Source organism: Mustelus asterias, chromosome 28, assembly GCF_964213995.1.
Source record: "Mustelus asterias chromosome 28, sMusAst1.hap1.1, whole genome shotgun sequence".
NCBI lineage: Eukaryota > Metazoa > Chordata > Chondrichthyes > Carcharhiniformes > Triakidae > Mustelus > Mustelus asterias.
In genome coordinates this window covers 22,352,548-22,369,746 of record NC_135828.1, presented here as the reverse complement: position 1 = coordinate 22,369,746, position 17,199 = coordinate 22,352,548, and the positions used below count along the sequence as shown (strand labels likewise).

At 47.2% G+C, this 17,199-nt stretch overlaps 1 protein-coding gene across 1 annotated transcript in view; it reads left to right on the top strand.

The window, feature by feature from the left end:
- The first annotated feature begins 1,646 nt into the window (after positions 1-1,646).
- Positions 1,647-17,199, top strand: part of LOC144480308 (protein transport protein Sec31A-like) — a 106,606-nt gene continuing 91,053 nt past the window's right edge. Inside the window, 1 exon segment of the mRNA XM_078199662.1 lies at positions 1,647-1,755. The gene's annotated coding sequence lies outside the window, so the exon portion shown is untranslated.

Here is a 17,199-nt window from a genome sequence, read left to right as displayed (position 1 = left end):
ACAAGAGCAGGTCAAAGGCTGGGAATTCAATGGAGAGTAATTCACTTCCTGATTCCCCAAATTCTATCCACCATCTACAAGGCATACGTTAGGAGTGTGATGGAATGCCTAGATGAGTGCAGCTCCAACAACACTCAAGAAACTTGCCACCATTTAGGACAGCAGCTTGCTCGATTGGCACCTCATCCACAAATATTCACTCCCTCCAACACTGACAGCAATGTGTACCATCTACAAGATGCACTGCAGGAACCCACCAAGGCTCCTTAGCCAGTGTCTTCCAAACTTGTGACTTCTACCACCTAGAGGACAAGAGCAACGGATACATGGGAATGTCACCTGTAAGTTCCCCTCCAAACCACTCACCATCTTGACTTGGAACTATCACTGTTCCTTCATAGTCACTGGGTCAAAATTCTGAATTCCCTCTCTAACATCGCTGTGGGGGTGCGGGTACCACATTCTCAAGGGCAATTACAAATGGGCAATAAAAATGACCTAGGCAGCAACATCCTTGTCCACTGATAACGAAAGGTCACCAGGGTGCTAAGAAATATAGAAAAGGTTGGGTTGAGATACAAGACAAAGCAGTAGGTTATTTCAGGATTTGGCGATGTAGCTCTTTGTGCCTGCTCCGCTATTCATTTTGAACATAGCTGACCATGAAATTCAATATCCTGATCCCCTTTCTCCCTCCCGCCCCCCCCCCCCCCATATTCCTTGATCCCTTTAGCCCCAAAATTTTGCATCAGACCTTTCGGGGATGCATTTCATCGTGAATTTTGACAGCAGACATTGTTTCTGCCGATGCATTGGGCATTGAATGGTTGATATGATAGTGTTGATCCAGGGTATCTTTGGGGTTCTTCGGTCCAAGTGGCCAGCATCATCACCATTGGAGTGGGTTGCATGCTCTGCGCGCAGTCAATACCACAGCAACCCAGCCCCCTCTCTGCACAGCAACCCACCCACCCAGCCCTCGTCTCGAGGTGCAGTCAGTCGCACACGTCCTCCCCTTGACAAAGCTTCCCTTATTTTCTTCTACTCAAAGTTAATCACCCTAGGATGTTCTGGCCCAACCAGCATATTGCTCCCTCCATTTTCCCTCATCTGAATCTCCCATCGTAATCCTCTATTCCCTTCGCCTATTCCTGTGTTTTGATTGTATTGTTAATTCCCTGTGGCGGATTCATCATCCTGTACTAAGATGGTGGACCCAGTATTAACAGCAATGAATGCGGGACCGCAGGCGCCCCCGGTTCCTTTACCAAGATGGTGTGCGCATGGATTTTCCCCGCACTCGTTAGCATCTTCCTCCTGCTCGCGCATTCGCCGGCTCCTTTGCCAAAATGGCTGACGCACCTGATGCCTCTCGCCGGCTGTTTGTCAAGATGGCGGACTCACCAGAGGCACGCTCTCGCCTACCCCTTCACCAAGATGGCGAACACGGCTCACCGAGCCCTTACCGCTCACTGCTTCACCAAGATGGCGGACTCAACGGGAGGCCCTCGCTGTCAGACACTCCTTCACAAAGATGGCCTACACACATACGCGGCCCTCTCTTGCCTTACCCCCCCCCCCCTTTACAAAGATGGCGACCACGGCCCGGCCTTTTGCTCCGCCCGCTTGGGCACGTGTGTCTTGCCCAGGAGTTGGCGCCGGCGCAGTTGCCACGTCGCGGCGCCTCCAGCCTGAGGGGAGATCTTGGTGGCGGGCCCGCCTGGAGCGGTGGATTACCGGCAGCGTCCTCGGACGGTAAGCAGCAACCAGTGGGGAGATGGAGCCTGAGGAGTGGATCTGGGGCCGGGGGAGGAGGGGTGTGTGCCTCTGCCCACACAGCGGGTGTGCGGGCGGCGGGGCCTGGAGCTGCAAGGCCCGGGGGCTGGAGTGAAGCAGCCTCCCTGTGACAGCAAGGGGGCGGCCGGGATCCTTTACCCTGTGTACCCCCCCTGTACCCCTCCCCCTGTACCCTCTCCCCCTGTACCCCCTCCCCCTGTACCCCCTCCCCCTGTACCCCCTTAACCACCCCTTTATCCCCTCTACCAACCTTCCTTCCCCCCTTTACCCCCCTCTGCCCCCCCCCCTCCTTATCTCCCAGTCTGCAGCCCCTACCTGCCCAGGGCTTCCTTTGCCCCCAGTAATTGGACCCCTCAGTTACTGACACCCACAGCAGCCCAGTGTCCCAGCTCCCACTCACCACCCTCCTGTAATCTGCAGCTCACCCCAATCACTTGTTGCCTGTCTTGCCATCCCACACCACAGCAGCTCCTGCTCACCCCAGCACCCACCCCTTCCCTGGCTGATCTCCTTGGCTGCTGGTAATCCCACTGTCCCAGATTTCAAATTCTCTCTCCCTCAAGAGTTTAAACCTTTTTTTTCAAACTTTGCTCCACCCCAAACTCTCCTGTTTCTCTGGCCCTTCTCCTGCTTCCCCTGTGTCACCTTTTGCAGGGTGGCACAGCGGTTGGCACTGCTGCCTCACAGTGTCAGGGACCCGGGGATTCCATTCCAGCCTCAGATCACTGTCTGTGTGGAGTTTGCACATTCTTCCCATGTCTGTGGGTTCTCTCCAGGTGCTCCAGTTTCCTCCCACAATCCAAAAATGTGTGGGTTAGGTGGATTGGATTTGCCAAATTCTCAGGGGATTAGCAGGGCAAATACATGGGGTTATGGGGATAAGGCCCGGGTGGGATTGTTGTCGGTGCAGGCTCAATGGACTGAATGGCCTTCTTCTGCACTGTAGGGATTCTATGATTCTGCAGCCCACCCTGCCTCGCGAATGTGCCTTCTGCTGATTTGATTTATTATTGTTACATGTAGTGGGATACAGTGGGAAGTATTGTTTCTTGCGTGCTATATAGACAAAAACAGACCTATCCTTACTAATTGTGGTCTGTTTGTGATTGTTTGCTGCCTGGGCACCAAACTTTGGAATGTACTTGCTCTGCCTCTCTGCCCCCCTCTTCTCCTCTAAGACTCACCTTCAAGGTGTCAGTCTTTAACTCAGTGGGCGACACTCCTGTTTCTGAGTCTGAAGGCTCTTGACTCAAGTCCCACCCCAGAGACACAAAAAGATACATAATCTTGTATGGCACTGAGGGAGTGCTGCATACTTGGAGGTGCCGTTTCTCAGATGAGGCTTGGTGTTGCGACCCCATCTGCCCTTTGATTTGAATGTAACGTGTGATATAACACTATTTGATGAAGAACCGGAAACACTCTTGGTGTTTAGACCATCACTTATCCTACAATCAGCTCCAAAATCAAACAATCAGGTCAGTTATACTGCTGCTCGTGGAACTTTGATTTGTGCAAACTTTGGCAACATCTCAAAACAATTGAGTTAGAACTTGGAACAGTACAGCACAGAACAGGCCCTTCGGCCCTCGATGTTGTGCCGAGCTTTGTCCGAAACCAAGATCAAGCTATCCCACTCCCTATCATTCTGGTGTGCTCCATGTGCCTATCCAATAACCGCTTGAAAGTTCCTAAAGTGTCCGACTCCACTATCACAGCAGGCAGTCCATTCCACACCCCAACCACTCTCTGAGTAAAGAACCTACCTCGGACATCCCTCCTGTATCTCCCACCACGAACCTTATAGTTATGCCCCCTAGTAACAGCTACATTCACCTGAGGAAATAGTCTCTGAACGTCCACTCTATCTATCCCCCTTACCATCTTATAAACCTCTAAGTCGCCTCTCATCCTCCTCCGCTCTCTCAACCTTTCCTCATAAGATCTACCCTCCAAACCAGGCAGCATCCTGGTGAATCTCCTCTGCACTCTCTCCAATGCTTCCACATCCTTCTTATAGTGAGGTGACCAGAACTGCACACAATATTCCAAATGTGGTCTCACCAAGTTGGTCGCAAAATGTTTTTGGGGCATTCTCTGGTCCTGAGAGAGGCCATATAGTGGTCTGGAAACACTCAGCATGTGTGGAGATAGAAAGGGAGTTATTGCTTTCTGCTGAAGGCTTGTCATTAGACTTTCCTAAAGGCCCTATGTGCCACCTTTCCCGTTTGAGACAGTATCGATGTACACTTGCTGTGCTTGTTCCCGGTGATGGTGCCTAGGATTCATGTGCCCATAACCTCCTTCATAGAGACACGTCGCTGTGCCCTCTTGTTTCCCCTGGGGTCCATACATTCTCCACCCACACACACACACACACCTGAGATGTTTTCTGTGATCCCGTTGCAGTTCCTTTGCCCCCTCAATCATCCCCACAGGGGTGTCTGTACCTCCCTCCTAACCTTCTCCCGAGAGAACAGAATTCGGAGTCATCCAGACTCGAAACATTGGCTCTATTCTCTCTCCAGAGATGCTGTCAGGCCTGCTGAGCTTTTCCAGCATTTTCTCTTTTTTGTTTCAGATTCCAGCATCCACAGTAATTTGCTCTTATCTCAGATACTTTGCGTTGCTGACGTATTGGAATGCTGTCCTGTATGAATGCTGTCCCTAACTATTAGGGATTCAGCTCGATGCTTTGAGCTGTCGGATGAGGTTGATGCTCTTGGGTAACTGCTGGCAGTTAAAAAAATAAAGTTTAAAAAATTATTCCATAGAATTTGGGTGTTGCTGGCCCGACCAACATTTATTACCCACCCCTAATTGCCCTTGAGAAGGTGTAATGTATGCAAAGTATAAAGTAAATATCCTACTTTCAATCCAACGTTGCATAGTTTGAATTATTTGTTAATTTGATTATTTTTAGCAAACAATAATTTGTGTTTTATTTGAATTGCTTAATTCAAAATTTTCATTGAATCCCTCCAGTACAGAAGGAGGCCATTTGGCCCATTGCGTCTGTACCAACCACAATCCCACCCAGGCCCTATTCCCGTAACCGAACACATTTACCCTGCTAATAGGGCGGCACGGTGGCACAGTGGTTAGCACTGCTGCTTCACAGCTCCAGGGACCTGGGTTTGATTCCCGGCTTGGGTCACTGTCTGTGTGGAGTTTGCACATTCTCCTCGTGTCTGCGTGGGTTTCCTCCGGGTGCTCCGGTTTCCTCCCACAGTCCAAAGATGTGCGGGTTAGGTTGATTGGCCAAGCTAAAAATTGCCCTTAGTGTCCTGGGATGCGTAGGTTAGAGGGATTAGTGGGTAAAATATGTAGGGATATGGGGGTAGGGCCTGGGTGGGATTGTGGTCGGTGCAGACTCGATGGGCCGAATGGCCTCTTTCTGTGCTGTAGGGATTCTAAGATTCTAATCCCCCTGGCACTAGGGTCAATTTTAGCGTGGCCAATCAACCTAACTCGCACATCTTTGAAGTGTGGGAGGAAACCGGAGCACCCGGAGGAAACCCACGCAGACACGGGGAGAACGTGCAAACTCCACACAGACAGTCACCCGAGGTCGGAATTGAACCTGGGTTCCTGGCGTGGTGAGGCAGCAGTGCTTGCCACTGTGCCGCCCTTTAAGGTAACATAATTGCCAAAAAATAGAAGTTGACCACACCATAGACATTAATCATTTTCCGTAATTCTTCCAGTGTTTTTGCTTCTGGTTTAACGCTATTTTTTGATCCGTGTAGTGTAAAAATCTGGCAGATATTACAGTGCAGTGCTGAGGGCGAGTTGCACTGTTGGAGGTACCATATTTCGGGTGAGACGTTAAACTGAGGCCCAGTTTGTGCTCTCGGGTGAATTTGAAACAGATGTTCCCAAATGGTGTGGCAGAGACAGCAAGTGCAATTGCGGGCTCCCCCACTTCTGAGACTGCATCTCACACCGAGACACGGGATGTCCAGTCCTGCCCCTGCTCTGCTTGACTGTTAAGTCACGCTCCCTCCCTCTGAGTCAGTTAGGAGAGTCCTGCCCATCACCAACAGGGTGAACAAGTTTGACATGTGAGTCATTGATTTCCTCCTCCCGCTTTATTCTTCTCCCATTGAATCTTTTTACAGGATTTGATCTTGGCACTGGCATTTTTTTCCTCAGAAAACCAATTGATGTCAAACGCAGGGCCACAGTTGCGGTCTGGGCTGACAAAACTGCCGCACCTTCCCACTGGCTGACTGTGTGTTTGGGAGGGAGGCTAAGAGGGGCTGATTACTGTGTGTGTTGGTTCCCAGTGGTGGTGTGTCCAGAACCAGGGACCACAGTCTGAGGATAAGGGGTAAACCATTTAGGACTGAGATGAGGAGAAATTCCTTCACCCAGAGAGTGGTAAGCCTGTGGAATTCACTACCACAGAAAGCAGTTGAGGCCAAAACATTGTACGTTTGCAAGAAGGATGGCACGTGGCACAGTAGCTAGCACTGCTACCTCACAGCGCCAGGGACCCAGGTTCAATTCCTGGCTTGGGTCACTGTCAGTGTGGAGTTTGCACATTCTCTCTGTGTCTGCGTGGTTTTTTTTCCAGGTGCTCTGGTTTTCTCCCACAGTCCAAAGATGTGCAGATTAGGTTGATTGGCCATGTTAAATTGACCAATAGTGTCAGGGGGATTAGCAGGGTAAATATGTGGGGTTATGGGAATAGGGCCTGGGTTGGATTGTGGTCGGTGTGGACTCGATGGGCTGAATGGCTTCCTACTGCGTTGTAGGAAATTCTAAGGAATAAGATATAGCACTTGGGGGCAAAGGGAATGAAAGGATATGGGGGGGGAGGCGGGAACAGATTAGCGAATTGGGTGATCAGTCATGATCATAATGAACAGCACGGCAGGCTAAAAGGGCTGAATGGCCTCCTCCTAATTTTTATGTTTCTGTGTGTGTGATGGGAGAGTGGAGAAGGGCTCCACTGAGCCTTCTGTCGCAGGGATATACTGAGTACATAAAATAATAGCATTTCACAAAATACCTTAAACACAGATTTTCATTCTCATATATGTAATTCTTTAGTGTTGATCTATCATATACAAACTTTAATCATTATAAACTGAGTGTTATTAGGCTCCTTTATTTGCTGTTTTGGTTTTGTTGGTATCTTTTGTGGGGGTGGGCGGGTCACATTAATTTTCCAGTATTATAATGGGGTCACGTTAGGGAATAAGATGGGAAGCATTAACGTGAAAGGTTCTGAGACATTATTTTGCAGAAAGAGCAGGGAACCTAAGGAAGGATGTGCTGGCCTTGGAGGGGTCCAACAGGTTTATTTGGTAGCAAAAGCCACTAGCTACCAAATAAACCTGTTGGACTTTAACCTGGTGTTGTGAGACTTCTTACTGTGTTTACCCCAGTCCAACGCCAGCATCTCCACATCTTGGAGGGAGTCCAGGGGAGGTTCACAAGAATGATCTCAGGAATGAAGGGTTTTGATTTGATTTATTATTGTCACATGTATTAACATACAGTGAAAAGTATCGTTTCTTGCGTGCTATACAGACAAAGCATACCGTTCATAGAGAAGGAAATGAGAGGGTGCAGTATGTAGTGTTACAGTCATAGCTAGGGTGTAGAGAAAGATCAACTTAATGCAAGGTAGGTCCATTCAGAAGTCTGACAGCAGCAGGGAAGAAGCTGTTCTTGAGTCGGTTGGTACGTGACGTCAGACTTTTGTATCTTTTTCCCAACGAATGGAAGAATGTCCGGGGTGCGTGGGGTCCTTGATTATGGTGGCTGCTTTTCTGAGGCATTGGGAAGTATAGACAGTCAATGGATGGGAGGCTGGTTTGCGTGATGGATTGGACTACATTCATGATCTTTTGAAGTTTCTTGCAATCATGGGCAGAGCAAGAGCCATACCAAGCTGTGATTCAACCAGACAGAATGCCTTCTATGGTGCATCTGTAAAAGTTTGAGGAGTCTGGCTCTATACTCGATGGAGTTTAGAAGGATGAGGGGGGATCTAATCGAAACTGACAGAATACTGAAAGGCCTGGATAGAACAGACATGGAGAGGATATTTCCACTAGTGGAATGACTAGAACTCGGGGGCACAACCTCAGAGTGAAGGGACACTCCTTTAAAAGATGAGGAGGATTTTTTTCAGTCAGAGGGTGGTGAATCTATGGGATTCATTACTACAGAGGGCTGTAGAGGCCAAGTCATTGAGTGTCTTTAAGACAGAGATATAGATAGGTTCTTGACCAATAAGGGGATCAAGGGTTACGGGCAAAGGCAGGAGAATGGGGATGAGAATCATATCAGCCATGATTGGATGGCAGGGCAGACTTGATGGGCCAAATGGCCTAATTCTGCACCTATATCTTATGGTCTTATTCATCTTGGTGTCCTGGCCAATTTTGTTCTTTAATCAACATCACTGAAAAACACATTTTTGATTTGATTTATTATTGTCACCTGTATTGGCATACAGTGAAAAGTATTGTTTCTTGTGTACTATACAGACAAAGCATACCGTTCATCGAGAAGGAAAGGAGAGGGTGCAGAATGTAATGTTACAGTCATAGCTAGGGTGTAGAGAAAGATCAACTTAATGCGAGGTAGGTCCATTCAAAAGTCTGATGGCAGCAGGGAAGAAGCTGTTCTTGAGTCAGTTGGTATGTGACCTCAGACTTTTTCCTGACAGAAGGAGGTGGAAGAGAGAATGTCTGGGGAGCGTGGGGTCCTTAATTATGCTGGCTGCTTTTCCGAGGCAGCGGGAAGTGTAGACAGAGTCGATGGATGGGAGGCTGGCAGGAGCCATACCAGGCTGTGAATCAACTAGAAAGAATGCTTTCTATGGTGCATCTGTAAAAGTTGGTGAGAGTTGTAGCTGACATGCCAAATTTCCTTAGTCTTCTGAGAAAGTAGAGGCGTTGGTGGGCTTTCTTAACAATAGTGTTGGCATGGGGGGATCAGGACAGATTGTTGGTGATCTGGACACCTAAAAACTTGAAGCTTTCGACCCTTTCTATTTCATCCCCATTGATGTAGACAGGGGCAAGTTCCCCACTATGCTTCCTGAAGTTGATGGCAATCTCCTCCGTTTTGTTGACATTGAGGGAAAGATTATTGTCACCGCACCAGTTCACCAGATTATCTGGTCATTCTCACATTGTGATGGGAACTTGTCGCATACAGATAGAAGGGAGAAGCTCGGGTTTCAGTGGCAGCAGCAGGTGGTCCTGTAGCGTAGCTGTAGCAGTAAGAAGTCTCACAACACCAGGTTAAAGTCCAACAGGTTTATTTGGTAGCAAAGTCCACTAGTTTTCGGAGCACTGCTCCTTCGTCAGGTGAGTGGGAGTTCTGTTCACAAACAAGGCATATAAAGACACAAACTCAATTTACAAAATAATGGTTGGAATGCGAATCTTTACAGGTAATCAAGGCTCAAAGGTACAGACTATGTGAGTGGAGAGAGCGTTAAGCACAGGTTGAAGAGATGTGTATTGTCTCCAGACAGGGCAGTTAGTGAGATTTTGCAAGCCCAGACAAGTCGTGGGGGTTACAGATAGCGTGACATGAACCCAAGATCCCGGTTCTGCGTTGTCGTGTGTCGTGAAGGCTGCCTTGGAGAACGCTTACCCGAAGATCAGAAGCCGAATGCCCGTGACCGCTGAAGTGTTCCCCAACAGGAAGAGAACACTCTTGCTTGGTGATTGTCGAGCGGTGTTCATTCATCCGTTGTCGTAGCGTCTGCATGGTCTCCCCAATGTACCATGCCTCGGGATATCCTTTCCAGCGTATCAAGTAGACAACGTTGGCTGAGTTGCAAGAGTATGTACCGTGTACCTGGTGGATGGTGTTCTCACGTGAGATGATGGCATCCGTGTCGATGATCCGGCACGTCTTGCAGAGGTTGCTGTGGCAGGGTTGTGTGGTGTCGTGGTCACTGCTGAACCGTGACCACGACACCACACAACCCTGCCACAGCAACCTCTGCAAGATGTGCCAGATCATCTCACGTGAGAACACCATCCACCAGGTACACGGTACATGCTCTTGCAACTCTGCCAACGTTGTCTACCTGATACGCTGCAGGAAACGATGTCCCGAGGCATGTACATTGGGGAGACCATGCAGATGCTACGACAACGGATGAATGAACACCGCTCGACAATCACCAGGCAAGAGTGTTCTCTTCCTGTTGGGGAACACTTCAGCGGTCATGGGTCTGATCTTCGGGTAAGCGTTCTCCAAGGCGGCCTTCACGACACACGACAGCGCAGAGTCGCTGAGCAGAGACTGATAGCCAAGTTCCGCACACATGAGGACGGCCTCAACCGGGATCTTGGGTTCATGTCACGTTATCTGTAACCCCAACGACTTGCCTGGGCTTGCAAAATCTCACTAACTGCCCTGTCTAGAGACAATACACATCTCTTTAACCTGTGCTTAACGCTCTCTCCACTCACGTTGTCTGTACCTTTAAGACTTGATTACCTGTAAAGATTCGCATTCCAACCATTATTTTGTGAATTGAGTTTGTGTCTTTATATGCCCTGTTTGTGAACAGAGCTCCCACTTACCTGACGAAGGAGCAGCGTTCCGAAAGCTGGTGGATTTTGCTACCAAATAAACCTGTTGGACTTTAACCTGGTGTTGTGAGACTTCTTACTGTGTTTACCCCAGTCCAACGCCGGCATCTCCACATCGTAGCTGTAGCGTCCACACCTCTGGGCCAGAAGGTTGTAAAGTGCTTTGGGACATGCAGTGGGTGCAATAGAAATGCAAATCTTTCCCTCTTTGGTCGAGTGAAAACTTTTTCCATGTCGCTGTTGCATAAATATCTCTGGCAGCTTTCTGGGTCTGTCTCTTCTGGAGGTGATATCTGAGTTGCTTCCTCTTGTTGCTGCGTGTAACTCTGGTGAGGCCAAAGCTCCAGGGTTTATTTATTTATATTTCTTTTCAATGTACAATATGTACTGTGTTTGATCCTGTGCATGGTTTTTATTTGCTATTGGAAAAGTTCTAGGATAATTTTGTTTTCCAGGCATGTTCCACCATTTTGGTGCACTGCTGTGCACTTGTTGGCAAGTTTGCAAAGTTATCAAAAATTATCTTCGGTCCATTATCATGAAATACTGTGTCCATTATATTCACTGGGTTAGTGTTAAAGGATTTAGGGTTTCGGATTCTCAGGGGCTTGACAGGGTAGACGCTGAGAGGTGGTTTCTCCTTGTAAGAGAGTCTGGGACCAGAGGGCAGAATCTCAGAGTAAGGCCCATTTAAGACGGTGATGTGGAGGAATTTCTTCTGAGGGTAGTGAATCTGAGGAATTCTTTACCGCAGAGGGTCATTAAATATGTTCAGGCTGAGATAGACAGATTTTTAATTAGTAAGGGAATCGAGGGTTATGGGGATAAGGCGGGAAAGTGGGCTCGGGTGACTGTGTGGAGTTTGCATGTTCTCCCCATGTCTGCGTGGGTTTCCTCCAGGTGCTCCGGTTTCCTCCTACACTCCAAAAATGTGCAGGTTAGGTGGATTGGCCATGCTAAATTGTCCCTAGGTGTATCAAGATTTGTAGGTTAGGTAGATTAGCCATGATAAATGCATGTGTTATGGGGATAGGGCGGAGGGAGGGTGGGATGCTCTTTCGGAGAGTCTGTGCTGTCTCGATGGGCCAGATTTCTGCACTGTAGGGATTCAATGGTTCTATGATCATAACAGATCAGTCATTACCTCATTGAATGGCGGAGCAGACTCGATGGGCCAAATGGCCTACTCCTGCTCCTACGTCCTAAGGGATGATTGTTCAATTTGAGGAAGGTTTGCAGGTTCTTTGCCATTGCCAACTCGGTTTATTTTTGCAGTACCCAGTTTTATGTGAAGTATTTTTAAAAAAACACCTGTTGATTCTTGCCACACTGCTGCAGGTATCTTGTAAATATCCATCTTGGAGCCAGCAAAGGTTGGCACCGCTGCTTAATTTTTCTCTTGTGACAAATGGCAAAATTAGCCAACAGTCTTAAAAACTAGAAAAACAAACCAACCTGACTTTGCAAATTTGGTTGAAGTCACTAAGCACCACTTATGCTGGCTGAGCATCTTTGGCCGTTTAAGTTTATTTATTAGTGTCAAAAGTAGGCTTACATTAACACTGCAATGAAGTGACTGTGAAAATCCCCTGGTTGCCACACTCTGGCACCTGTTCGGGTTACACTGAGGGAGAATTTAGCACGGCCAATGCACCTAACCAGCACATCTGTGGGAGGAAATTGGAGCACCCGAAGGAAACCCAGGCAGACACTGGGAGAACGTGTAGACTCTGTGGAGACAGTCATCCAAACCAGGAATCGAACCCGGGTCCCTGGTGCTGAGGCAGCAGTGCTAACCACTGTGTCATCATGCCACCCACTTGGTCTTAAGACATGGTCTTAGTCACAGGTCTTTGTTTTCCAGGCATGTTCCACCATTTTGGTGCACTACTGTGCACTTGTTGGCATCTTTGCAAAGTTATCAAAAATTATCTTCGGTCCATTATCATGAAATACTGTGTCCGTTATATTCACTGGGTTAGTGTTAAAGGATTTAGGGTTTCGGATTCTCAGGGGCTTGACAGGGTAGATGCTGTCTGAAGGTCTGTTGGAGGCTCGCTGATTTTGTTGTTGTATTCGGTTGCTTGCTACCTTGGGGAAAGGCAAGATTTTCAAGAAGAAATACGGTACCAAAAAGTGACTTTCTCTCTTGTGCACCCTTTGTGCTTTGTTAGATCCTGTACCTTTGTTATATTATATATAAATAAAATAATCTTTCATTAACTCCCATGGCCAGAAATGCAAAATCTTTTTGTCATGCTAGCTTCTGAGCACAGCTTTCTCCCCACCCTAATTAAAACTGGTTTTGTTCACCTCCGCAGTGTTGGCTGTCGTCTGCTGCTCCTCCTCCAGGTACAATGTTCTAGGGCGTTGGAGACCATTGGATTAGGCCATGTTATGCATGGCAAAGTACTGCAGCAGTTTAGCATTGATTTCTGCATTCATGGCTGACCAGGAAACTCTTCCTGCTCTTTACCACCTAGGCGATGGCCCCGTGGTATTATCGCTCGGCTATTAATCCAGAAACTCAGCTGCGGTTCTGGGGACCTGGGTTCGAATCCCACCACGGCAGATAGTGGAATTTAAATTCAATTTTAAAAATCGTCTGGAATTAAGAATCTACTGATGAACATTGTCAATTGTCGGAAAAACCCATCTGGTTCACTAATGCCCTTTAGGGAAGGAAATCTGCCATCCTTACCCGGTCTGGCCTATGTGTGATTCCAGAGCCACAGCGATGTGGTTGACTCTCAACTGTCCTCCGAGGGCAGCTAGGAATGCACAATAAATACTGGCCAGCCAGCGATGCCCATGTCCCACGGATTAATAAACAAAAAACCCACCTGCCATCAGGCGGGTTGGGACGATTTCCAGGCTGATAACTAACCTATTTGGCCACATTGTGTATGCTTTTTCTGTGGTCATCAAGTCCTGAACTGGGATTTGAACCCGGAACTTCTGGCCCAGAGATATGGACACTACAACTGTGCCACAATGCCACCAGTTGCTGCTGCTGCCGAAACCCTAGTTCCATCCTTCACTGCCTTGAGGCTTGGCTCCTCCAATGCCCCTCTAGCTGCCCCCCCTGTGTTAGCTTTTTACAATGTTTTTCAAAACATTCTTGCTCACATTGGAGCACTGCACTGCAATTGCCCACATCCTTTCCCCATTCCAGGTGCTACAGAGGCCCATCTCCATATTCTCAGCATTCAAACATCTCTGTGACTTTCCCCCATGGTACTTTAGCCAATTCTTCAGCCCTGCATTCGGCACTATCACAATGTTAGCCAATAGAAATTACTGACCAGTCACATATGTGGCTATGTCGACACTATTTTAGCTACATTCATTAAATTTCATTAACTCCTTGGAGCTGAATATACTTTTTGTGCATTTATTTATCAAACCTATGAACAACTTGTCAGACCATTCGTTATAAACCTTACAAAATCTGTCTGTCCCGGCAGATCATGGAGCCTGGAATATATTTATCAGAGGGTATATTTTAGGCAGGGTCTAAGTTTTTGTCTTGGGAGCAATACTCAGACTTCTTCACAGTAAGAAGTCTCAGAACCCCAGGTTAAAGTCCAACAGGTTTATTTGGTATCACGAGCTTTCGGAGCGCTGCCCCTTCAGTGGGTGAGTCACCTGATGAAGGAGCAGCGCTCCGAAAGCTCGTGATACCAAATAAACCTGTTGGACTTTAACCTGGCGTTCTGAGACCTCTTATTGTGCCCTCCACAGTCTAACGCCGGCATCTCCACATCAGACTTCATCAGAACAACCCCTGGGTGAGGTGCCTCATGCAAATGATGTGCCAGTCCTGCCACTGCTCTCCATTTGAATCATGCCATGATGCGTTCTGTTGAATCTGTTCATCATTGGTTTACCTTGCATTCTCCAGGCTGGGAGCGGTTAGTCCTCCTGTTCGAGTTGAGCACAATAACAACTCCCCACTCCATACAATTTTACTGCTATGCGCAAGGTGCCAGATATTTTCACCCATGTTATGGACCATTTTAGCCAATGGCCAATAACCAAAGAAAACTAGAGGGATCAGTATTAAGAGTCTCAACGTTTTAACAATTTATGTAAAAGACTTGGACAAAGGGAATAAAGGTACGATTGCCAAATTCACTGGTGATACAAAGATAGACGGGAAAGTAAATTGTGAAGAGGACATAAGGAGGCTACAGCCAGACATTGGTCAGCTAAGTGAGCCGACTAAAAGATCCGACAAATGGAGTACAATGTGGGAAAAAGTGAAATTGTCCATTTTGACTGGAAGAATGAAAAAAGAAACCTATTTAGCTGGTGAGAGATTGCAGAGCTCCGAGACTCAGAGGGATCTGGGTTTCCTCGGGCATGGATCACAAAAGGCTAGTATGCAGGTGCACCAAGTAATAGATTATTGTGAGGGGAATTGAATCTAAAAGTAGGGGGGTTTTGCTTCGGTTGTACAAGACACTGGTGAGACCACATCTAGAGTATTGTGTGCTGTCTTGATCTCCTTATTTAAGGAAGGATATAAAAGCATTGGAAGCAGTTCAAAGAAAGTTTACCAAATGAATACCATGAACGGGCGGGTTGTCTGATGAGGAAAGGTTGGACAGGTTTGATTCATATCCGCTGGGGTTTGTGTGTTTTTGGGGCATTTTATTGCCTTTTTCCCCACTCGGTGCGTAAAACAAATATTTCAGTTTGGCATTTGGAAATGATCGGGAATGGGTTAAAAGGTGCAGCTCACTACTACACAGTCGTTGAAGTGAATAGCATGGTTACATTCAAGGTGAAGCTAGTTAAATACTTGAGGAAGGGAATAGAGAGTATGTTGCTTGAGTGGCGGAGGCTTGTGTGGAGCAAGACACCAGCCTGTGGCTGCTGTCAATCCTGTCATTCAATGAAAGCTGTGCGAGATAATCGTGAATCTCCTATTGTGTTGCGTACAGTAAGTTATTGGATGCCCTGTCCAAGGTGCAGAATTTTGTACATGTTAATGTCTGTGCGTGCTGCCTTAAGTAATTCATAATCACTTCACTTCATTTCTGCGATGTGGTGTAGGGTGTCATTCAAGATGCATCTTTGGAGGTGAAGGGAGAAGGAGCTGGTGAGCTTCAGAAGACAACCAGCACTGGAGTTAAATATGTCTCTATTGACAATGAAGGATATGCTTGTCCTTTTACTGCACAAAGTTCAATTTCCTGCTGTTGTGGGAAATTTACCACTTCGGAGTCAGACTTGGAGGTTCAGCAAAACAGTTTTATTTCGGACAAAGCTTTGGGAGAAAGCACTGGTACTCCGCAGTACTTGGCAGCTACCTTCTCAACTACACAATGGTAGTTGAGCATCTCTTATACTTTTTAGACAATAGACAGTACGGACATTAGCCATTAACACATCGTTACAAGTTGAGTAGACAGATACGGACATCGACAGTTAACACATCGTTACAAGCAGACAGGTACGGATATGGACAGTTAACACATCATACATAGAATGGATACATTTATGCAGTTATGTCCTCTATCAATGACTGGTTTTGATATATACATTTATGTATTTACGTCCCCATCACTGGCTGATCTTGTTATCAAACTCATTGTTCTGGGTCTGCTTTTATCTCAAGTTTTAAGGTGCCTCAAGGTCTGACCTGTTTCCTGCAGTAATTTAAACACTACAGGTTTTAACTCTTTGTGTAATGTCTGTGCCTAAAGTCAGTGCCTCTTAACATCCCTTCCCAGAGTCCATTTTGTGTGCCAAGTGTAATCATTTTGTGTCCATCGCTTTGATTTCACCATAACACCTGCCTGCTAAGGAACTGTGATGTGGAGTTGCCGGCGTTGGACTGGCCTGGGCACAATAAGAGGTCTCACAACACCAGGTTAAAGTCCAACAGGCTTATTTGGAATCACGAGCTTTCGGAGCAATGAAGTTAATGTGAAAATCCCCTAATTGCCACACTCCGGCGCCTGTTCGGGTACACTGAGGGAGAATTTAGCATGGCCAATTCCACCTAACCACACGTCTTTCGGACTGTGGGAGGAAACTGGAGCACCCGGAGGAAACCCACGCAGACACGGGGAGAACGTGCAGACTGCACACAGATAGTGACCCAAGCCGGGAATCGATCTGGGTCCCTGACTCTGAGGCAGCAGTGCTAACCGCTGTGCCACCGTATTTATTGACAATTACAGTGCGGTGAACGCACACTGTTTTTGACCCGTCAGTATTTTAGTATTCTCTTTTTGGAATGCACACTGATTCCCTGTGTCAGCCTGTGGATGGAAACACTGCATGGCTTGTCTACGTGTTCAAGGCCTGGGGTATAACCAGCTTCCGAGGAAAGTAGCTTTGAATATCTAGAAAGTGAATGGAATTTGACTTTGGGTGTGATTTTACTGTGATTGCCTGAGGGGGATCTACACTATATCTCATACAAAGTGTTTGCATGAAAACGCTATCTCATGAAGTGTTTGTTAACCTCTTTTATTTGGGGAAATTAGTTAGTTGAACCTGCAACCACTTTTCCATGAACACTTTCCTCCCAGGAGCAGCCTCCACTGCTGTTGTCAAAACAGCCTCTAACTTTGTTTGGAAATTTTTTTCTTGAGACCTTGCCTGCCAGTTCTTCCCACCTCCAGACTTAACGACCTTCGCGCGTACTCCCCAGACTGAAAAGGGCAGGGAGCTGAGCTATCTCTGAAGTATTGCTGCTCTTGTGCAGTTGTGTTTTTCAAGCTTTAGAAAAAAATGTGATGGTTGATGTATTGCAATGCCTCGGGCTGTGGACAGACAATCAGAGTTTGTTGCTTCAAATTCGGAT